Consider the following 9,032-nt stretch of genomic DNA (forward strand, 5'->3'; position numbering starts at 1 on the left):
AAAAGGAATCTGGAAAGGAGCCAAAAACTCACTAGCAGCAGTGAGTTACAGGATTTAGAAAGATGTCTATTTGTAGAAATTTGACCCTGGTTGGATTTAAAACAAATTCAAAGTTTTTCCCCTCAAAGAAAACTTCATTTAATGTCTCTTGAAATCTTCCTGAAGGCAGCAGACACTAACAAAAAAAAAGAGCAGGAAAACCCTTTAAAGTTGCTCAACAAAAGGCATTGCAGGTTAACGGGACAAAAATGATTATGGCATTAATGTAATACATTTTAATAATACATCTGAGTCTGGTGCATTTTCAAAGTGGACTCCTGATCCAATTTGTATTACACGTGAGTAACACGTTCATTCATCTTTTAATTACATATCATTACTGAGTCATACTGATAACAATGGATTAGCCGCTGTAGAGTGTAACTAATTGCTAGACACCCTCAGTACGAGTTAATCAAGAGTTTTCCACTAAGGAATCATCACGCTGTAATCTAATATACCGGAATGTTCTGTTCTGGAGTTGGCTACTTCCCACTGCTCTGCTCTCCTCTGCATGTAATATTCATGACAGCCAGTTGTTCCCTCTCCTCTCCCCACCAGGTGGGAGAGCAGGCAGGCGTCTCCCGACAAAAAACCCCTCACTGCTGCTTTTTATAGACTCCTCACTTAACGGTTAAAGCTGTCYCTGGGTTCCTCTTAGCTATTGTAATCCATACACAATAGCCGCACATTTAATGGGAAAGATGCCGGCAATAAAGCGGAGGGTGCATTTTGCAGGGAGCAATTTAGCCTTCAAACAATATGCCAAGGTTGGGCTTCTTGGGACAAAACGGCTGTTGTGTTGTTGGGAGTGAATGCGGGACGCAGTCATTACGCTTTCGGCTTGATGACGGCAAAATGAAAAGAGAGGGAGGGAATGAAAGTCGTCAAGCCCTGGATACTTTGAATTTCTAAAAGRTAYGGACAGCTCGCAGTTTCCTTGAAGTCAGCGCAACGTCCAGCAGCTTTCCCTAATCTTGGACACATTTAAGGATGAAAACACCTGGATTCAAGCGGAAGCACTGCAAGCTTCCCAGATGCACATTACCTCCCAACCGACAATATAAAGCAATCATCCCCACCTCACCGGGACAATTACCATACAACACGCCTCCCCTGAGCTCCACCAGGTACTCCAAGAAGAAAGTTGACTCTTTTTGTTAATAGCGACAATGGCATCTTCTTCCCTCCATTTCCTCCAGGTGATAAGACGCGCTAGAGTAAGAGTGGAAACACACTGGGATGATGTGGCAGCATGCTGCTAAACCACTTCCTGTCCACAGCAAGCGCCAACGATTGGCAGAGTTTCCCAACAGTTGAGGCTGTTGTTTCTGGTGCAGTGCCAAAAGTTTTAACCCAAGACTTTCTTGCCTCCAAGAAAAAGCTCTCTATGCTAGGTTCTCTAGAACTTCTGAGTGCACTTTATCAAATATTTATATTACTGGATTTTGGTGAAGCTTGGTCACTTTTGACCTCGCAATCGTCAAATTAGAAAAYCATCAATCTGACACACAACATTTACAGGAAAATGGTGGACAGAATGTTGAGTCTCAGCATATACCAACCAGTCAACACAATGCTACTCCCTCGTGAGTCTTATTTTCTTTCCGCCTTCCCATTCGCAGACTGTAGGGGTTTAATTTAATGCTAGCTCAACCTTTGCCCACATAACAGCTTCAGTTCTTCTGATAATTTTTTGCACAATGTTTAGAAATGTATTTATGGGAATTCTTGACCGCTCATCCAGAACCAGATGTGTGGTCAGCYACTGCTTTTAGAAAAGAAGACCTGGCTCGCACAGCCTAAGCTCTAATTTCATCCTAWAGGTTGAGACCAGCAGTTCTGCTGGTTGAGATCAGGACTTTATCCAAGCTAGTCCAGTTCTTCCACACCAAACTCGCTTATCTGTCGCTACCTTTGCTGCTATGCGCAGAAACATTAAAAGAGGAAATGACCATCTGCAAACTGTTACCACTAGCTGGGAGCGTGAAATTGTCCCAAATGCCTTATGTTAAAACCTTAAGGTTTCCTGAAAAACAGRCTCACACCATAATCCCCTAARTGCCCAAAGTTTAAACTTGAAAYAATCCAGTCAGAAGCTGTAGTCAGAAGTGCTGTTCTTCTGGCTACAGCCAAGCCCAATGTCATCCACAGACAGAAACAGCACAACTCATCATTCCTGAGAACATCTCCACTGCTCAATAGTCCAGAGGTTGTGTACTTTGCACTACTGCACCCATCGTAGGGCTGTGAAATGTGCTTGGCAATGGAAGCCCATTCCATGAAGCCCTCTATGCCCTGTTCTTCAGCAGATCTCAAGGCCACTCAAAGTTTGGTGATCTGTGGCTATTGATTCTGCAGATAGTTGCCGGCCTCTGTGAACTATGCACTTCTGTTGACCCTGCTCTGGATATTTTCATTGCCTATGACTTTATGGCTGAGCAATTGAATACAGTAAGTTAGTATGTTTATGTAGTAGCACTGCTGCAMAGGTAGTTGCTACAAGAAATTAGGAAAGTAGCAGTTTAGGACTCCTTGAGTTTAAAAAGTTGCCAGATTGTCGTGAGAATAATAAATAAAACTGCTGAAAGTCAATCTCTGCTTGTGGTTAATTAGCATTAGCAATGCTGCAGGAACACTGAAAAAAGGAAGCTTAAAACTGCCACAAGCAATCACTTCAAATGTGTTGTACTGTCGACATGTTAACTGTTATCTAACTTTCTTAGCTGTGGCAATATTATAGAAAAAAATTAGAAGAGCTGACGCAAAATCTCATTGTTCTTGCTGAATCTGGTTTTACCATTCCCAACTTTTTACTTCAAACAAATAACCATACATGTCTACGTCTACTGACTTAAACAGGCAGMCTGTTGATTAGTTTGAACACTGCTGCCACCTAGTGACCGGAGGCTTGTTTAACAGTTAGGCATGAATAAAKACRATGAAGTCCTGCTTCCAAAACTCGCCAAAACTGCCCACCGTGGGTAGATGATGCATTTTATGCTATGGAATCACTTTGAGTTAAAATCCTGTTTCCTGTAAGTCAATATGCTTTATCTTTATTTTTTGTTGTAGATTTAACCAAAAGTAGGTAAAGACACTGTATTTTATGACGACTGATAACATAGCACCCAAAGATCTGCTACACCTATCCTCTTCTCAACATGTAGGTCAAAGTGACGTTCCTCTGAATGCTCTATTGTTGCGAAAGCCAGCAAAAAAGCATCCAGAGTCCAAAGAAAATATTTGAATGAAATGCTTTCTGAAGGTTGCGAGTAGGTTGAGCTCCCTGGAAGCAACACGTAAAAGAAGGAAGGAAGGAATGATAATGGAAGACAGGTTTCAAAGGAAGCATCCCAGAATCCTGGCAAACGTAGATAGCTGGAGTTTATTATAATCAGGAGGGTATCAGCATCTCAGCTTGTCATTAATAATGACACAGCTCACTGCTAAATACATCTCCACTGTTAATTACCAGAGGCCATGTCTGTTAAATATCAGATTCCTTCCTCTAAATAGTGGGCAGTTCTTCCTCGCAGTCTCATCTGTCACTGTAAATGTCATCACTTTATTCTCTGGTTGGCCACTGTGACAGGCCCCACTTTGAGCCCCACTTTATCTCCTTTGCCGTCCATTCTTCCCGTTTACAAAGATCCCCCCCCCCACCCCCGTCCCCGATCTACTCCACCACTCAGTGCTGTATCCGTTTTCCACACGTGGCAAATGATTGCCCCGGTGAAGGTATTTTCTGTTTCAATCTTACATTTTCCCAAGGGTGAACAAAAAAAAAAAAAAAAAAGGAAAAAAAAAAAAGAGGGGTGGGGGAGAACCAGCTTTCTGCAGCTGGTTTCACTGAGAAAATTGTTCGGAATTGCCTCATTCCAGGGCAGATTAGCGAATGCATACAATCCTGGGCTAAGTGCTATTGTGCGCCACAATTTGGCCATTATACTTTGTCTTTTCCATTTAGAGAACCCCTACCCAATTAAAGTAATACAGCCCTTCCAATACCTGCTCCCAATTAAATCTGGGCGGTATTACCTGCCTTGATAGAGCTGGTCGTGACTCCTCAACACTCACTTGCATTCATTAGGCCTATTCAACGTGACGGAGCTGATGACAACGATTCAAGTTGTTCTCCCTCCAGCCCTCCCCCTTGCCACTCTTCTCTCCAWTTCCAAGGGGCTCTCACTTTCTTTCTGTCTCTTTTTTTTTTGTCACTTCTCTCAGGACCAGAAAACCTGCCGCTCACTCAGAGGACTCGGGACAGAAAGGAAGGAGGGTCACTCTGTCTCCCCTCCTTTCTGACACATTTTCTCGGCTGCCTCTGGTTTTTGTTTCCCAGGTAGCGAGTTTTTTTTTTTTTTTTTCCAGTTCATTGTGTCTTTTTCAAACCCTTCGTCCATGCTGCTCGGTTGGCACCGTTTTAAAGCCCTGCTGTTTAAAAAAAAAAAAAAGAAAGAGCTTGTCCAGGCCACTGACTCGATTGACAATTTCAGAGTGTAAAAGAAAAAAAGTCCACAGAAGCTGGAGCTGGAGGGGTGACGGGGGAGTGAGGTGGAGGGGGGAGCCGTCAGAATGACATCTCCGCTGTCTAAGCCCATAACCACCAGGTGTTTGTAGCCTTTGTGGAGAGATCTGTCATATCCAACTGTTCCGACTGAACTCACGGCTCAGGCAAAAAAGTTTTCCGCCTCCCTCTTTTCAGTGTCACTTTTTATAAGGCTGCAGTTATAATGAACCACCCAAACGGTGGTGGAGCGAGTCTTTGAATGTACAAAACGCTCCTACTGTAGACCGTAAACTGGACTCGCACTCATTTCTCATTTCTCTCTTGTGCTACTATGTTGCTATTCTGTGCSTTGGGTTACTCGAGGTCCATACACGTATCTATGCAGGACTGCTTAGATACGTGGAGGAGTGGGGGGATGGGGGCTTGTGTCCATCTCTACCGGACACACCCTGGACAGGTTGCAGACCATCTCACATAAGATTATTGCAATATGTAATAATTTAGATACAAAATTGAAGTGAACTCAGTCTCCTTAGGACTTCATTCACATGATCACCCTTTTATTACCTAGAGTTTTCCACAGAAAACAGAAACAGATAGTTTATTGGTTTCTGTAAACCAATGAACTAGTGTTGTTAACCCTCTCTTAAACTTCTTCTGTTTTTGTCAGTTATTTCAGAWCATGAAACAAAACACAACATCCAAAAAAATACGTAAAAAACAACAACAAATGATTAAATCTATCCAGGGATAAGGCTACCAAACCAGCCTGGCCCTGTGTGAAGAAGGARTTGAACCAGTTATCAAACATTTGCGATAATTGGTGGTGAATGTTTTATCGACCAGGAACTGGAAAAATTCAACTCTTTACACTGTTTGCCTCGTTTGCATATTATTGTTCTTGCTCTGGTTTCCTGGAGTGCAAAAGCATCAGAAACATCTTTGATAGAAGTCAGTAACATTTCCTCTCATTTACTTTTAAATTTCCTCAGACTGGTTTTTCAGAAATTCTAGCATACTTCAATGTTGTCAGATGGGTACTATTTAAATGGTTTGTAGGTTTGGGAGTAATCAGGCCTGGTTGTACCTTGTAAAGTTTAGGCCAGTTGTTCAAACGACATGATTCATCAAGGTTGCTGTACGAGGATGACGGTGGTACCTGCAACTCATCCAGCCTACAGACCACGACCCAACCAGCACCACTCACTTCTCTGCCAGATTGTCRATAATTAGGAATTCTTAAARTTACTACTTGATGTGGGACTAAAAGGACAACCAGTGYATTTTAAGGCGTTACGCATATCTTTAGGGGAAATTCTCAAATGCAGAGTTAAAAGGTCTGATCTCAGTGAACATGCKTCAATAAACCCAACCGGGAATAATCCCTCCTCGATAAAACGTGCTTTTTCATTTCTCTCTCAGTGACATTTCAAGATAACGCAGCTGAACATGAGACCAGAAGAGGTTTCCAGGTTGAGTGACATTCTCTGGAGCTCTGAAACATTGTGGACTTTCATGTCCCAAGGGAATCAAATCAACTTTCTGAGGCTGCTGTTTAGAACAAGATGGCTCCTGTTCCAGATAGGACCRAYGATGAGGGAATGAGTTCAGTCACTCCTAGTCTTGTGGACTTTAGCCACTTCAAATTCTATRTTCTTGTAATAACTCTGTAGTTTCTAGGAGTCTTTTTTTCAGCCAGACAGTCAGACTGAAACAAAGTAGGTCTCSATGTTCCGACCTTGGGAGCCTCTGAACCCGGGGATCGCTCCCCTTTGATATACCAAATCAAAGATCCCGCTCTGCCAACTCAAGGCTGTTTTGTTGCTCTCCTTGTTGTCTCTCTCTTCCTCCCCCGTGTCCATGTTGAAAGGAAAATTGGCCGTGACTTTCGTTCTCGCCGCTCACATAAAAGAGAACCGGTCCACCTTTCCTCACCTTGGGGAAGGTTCTCGCGGCGACGCCGGCAGGATGTTTGACATGCAGCAGAAATAATGAGGCAATGGGAAGAAGTACTTAAACGACGAGTAAATAAAATATCCGAGCTGCCCTCTGCGTTCCCCTCCCTGAGCCGCGCAGCTTGGTTGCTTTGATGCCCGTCGGACTCCGAAGACACATGAATGTATGCAACCACTTAGCAAACGCAGAGAACGGAGAGGAAACCGGATGGGAGACACAGATAAAGCACCGGCTAAATTCAGACCACATGCTCCAGCAAACACAGCCACTGCAGGCTATTTCTAGTCACGGTAGCTTTATGTAACGCAGAGAACCCAGGGATGAAGATGGACTCCATTCAGACATATTTACTCTGAACACTCATTGAGAAACTGAAACTTTTTCTTTACTTCTTAACAGTTTGGCTGCTGCAGCTCAGGACTGTCCACTCACAAGAAGAAAACCCTTTTCAAGAACTTTTTGATTGATTTGACAGATCTGTGTCTGTGATTGACAGACACAAAAACTGACAGCTAATCAATAGGCTGATTTAACGGTGAATATCCTGTGAATGAATCTCACAATTGAAATGGAGAAAGGAGATTATTAACCTGATGGTCTATTCTTCTCTTATCAATACCACCTATTGTCTTTGACCAAGAGGCATGTTGTCATTTGAAAAATATCAATTAATAAAATACATTTTAGTCAAATACCTGTATGYTTAARTAAAATGTCAGCTTCCTGTTTTCATAACTCTGTCAGCCAACGTTTCATCTGCCGAAGCAAAAGCAGTTTCACTGAATATTTTCATCTCAAAAATGCTAACAGAAGTTGAAGCAACTAAGTTTTTTAAGCTGTAAACTACCTTCAGCTTTTGCATTCAAACTGTTACCATGATCRACACTTTTTATTATTATTCCATCATAACGATACCGTAGTAAGTTTAAACAGTACTCCCAAAAKGAATATCGATCTGCGTATCGGTGAGAATACGCTTTATATTAGAATCACAGGTAATGTGATTCTAATATAAAGCTCTATGAATGGTCAAAATTATTGGAAAAGCACTATGTAAGTTCAGTCCATTTACTTAGCTTGATGCTAAGATATGACCAAGGATTAACATAGACTTAGCCATAAATTGATGTGTTTGCACAAGTATGACCACCTGGTGTTTAATGCACTTTGAATTTTAAACAAATGCCTTTTATTTTAATAGGCAATGTGGCAAAGCTCAGAAAAATTATTTTGTTTATATAATCAGGAAATGGAAATGGTTCATAAAATTTTAACCCAACAGTAATTAAACGAGTGGCAGTAAATAAAATGCTTCTCCTCACTTCATTTGTAAGGTTGTGATGAACCTGGGAGTCAAACCACTAAACCCCTTCAGAGTAAAAAAAAATATTTTGTCACTTCCTGTTRAATCCCCAACCTTTTTCTTGTCGTTTTTAACCACATACCGAGTCTGAGGTCAGGATTAGTCCGTGTAGTTCCTCAGCAGATGTTAGCAGCTAGCTGGAACTAGCGTGGACTGACACCAACCCGGCCAGCTTTTAATTAATTTTCCCCAGACAGTGGAGCAGTGACCCTGTGAAAGAGGACGAAGCACACCCGACTAATCAGTCTAAGCCCCATGACATCACTCCAGGACCTGCCAAGCAGCCCAAACAGGGTAGGAGGGGGCACAGGTAGTTTACCGTGGGTACAAAGCACCAATTTATCACTATAAGCAAATGCTAACCTGGGAGCGCTGCCCCCGGCAGAATTAATTGGCCCTCTCCCTGTCTGTGAAGTGTCTGGCCTTGTTTAAAAAGACAGCCTGCCCCAGAGACYCCCCRCACCCCCCCATTCCCAAGAAGCCGCCATTGGCTAACTGATAACCATGGAAACGCCTGCTCTGCATAACCAGGAAGTGCTTGTTCAGGAAAACTCAGAGAAAGTCGTGGTGTTTCCACAGTGGGCCAGTCCAGAGTAAATGAAAGGGGTTTCTGTCTAGTTTTAAGAGCGGTGGCTGAAAGCAGACCCCCCCACTCCATCCCACCTCTCACCCCACCACTCCCCCTCCGTCTCCCCGTTGAGTCGGGACTGGGCCATATCTGGCGGTCCATCCGCGGTGTCTGCTTTCCTGGCCCAGCAGCAGGAATGAATCGGCCCAGCAGGTAAGAGACACTGATAAGAGCGCCTTTCAGGGCTTTGTGTGTGTGGGCTAACGCCCCCCAGAYCCTAGATCCCCCCCCAGGACCGGGACCGACGCAGATGAACCTGGACGACCCTTGGCAGCGACAGACCTCCCAGTCCTCCTCAACCAAACATGAGTAGCCTCAGCCATTACTATGGAAACGAGGCCTGCTGTCCCATCAGACACAAGCCCGTCTGAGTCGAGGAGCAGGAAGTGACAGCTGTTTGAGCTGTGTTAAGCTGACACCCCACCCACGTCAAAAATCCAGCAAATAGTCTGAATGGTTAGTGCTYCGTTTGTGCAGGTTTGTGCCGTTAAAATTTTCGTTTGTGCAGCTTTGGTTTCTGAGATATTAAAAAT

Source organism: Poecilia reticulata, linkage group LG2 (genome assembly GCF_000633615.1).
Source record: "Poecilia reticulata strain Guanapo linkage group LG2, Guppy_female_1.0+MT, whole genome shotgun sequence".
NCBI classification, from domain to species: domain Eukaryota; kingdom Metazoa; phylum Chordata; class Actinopteri; order Cyprinodontiformes; family Poeciliidae; genus Poecilia; species Poecilia reticulata.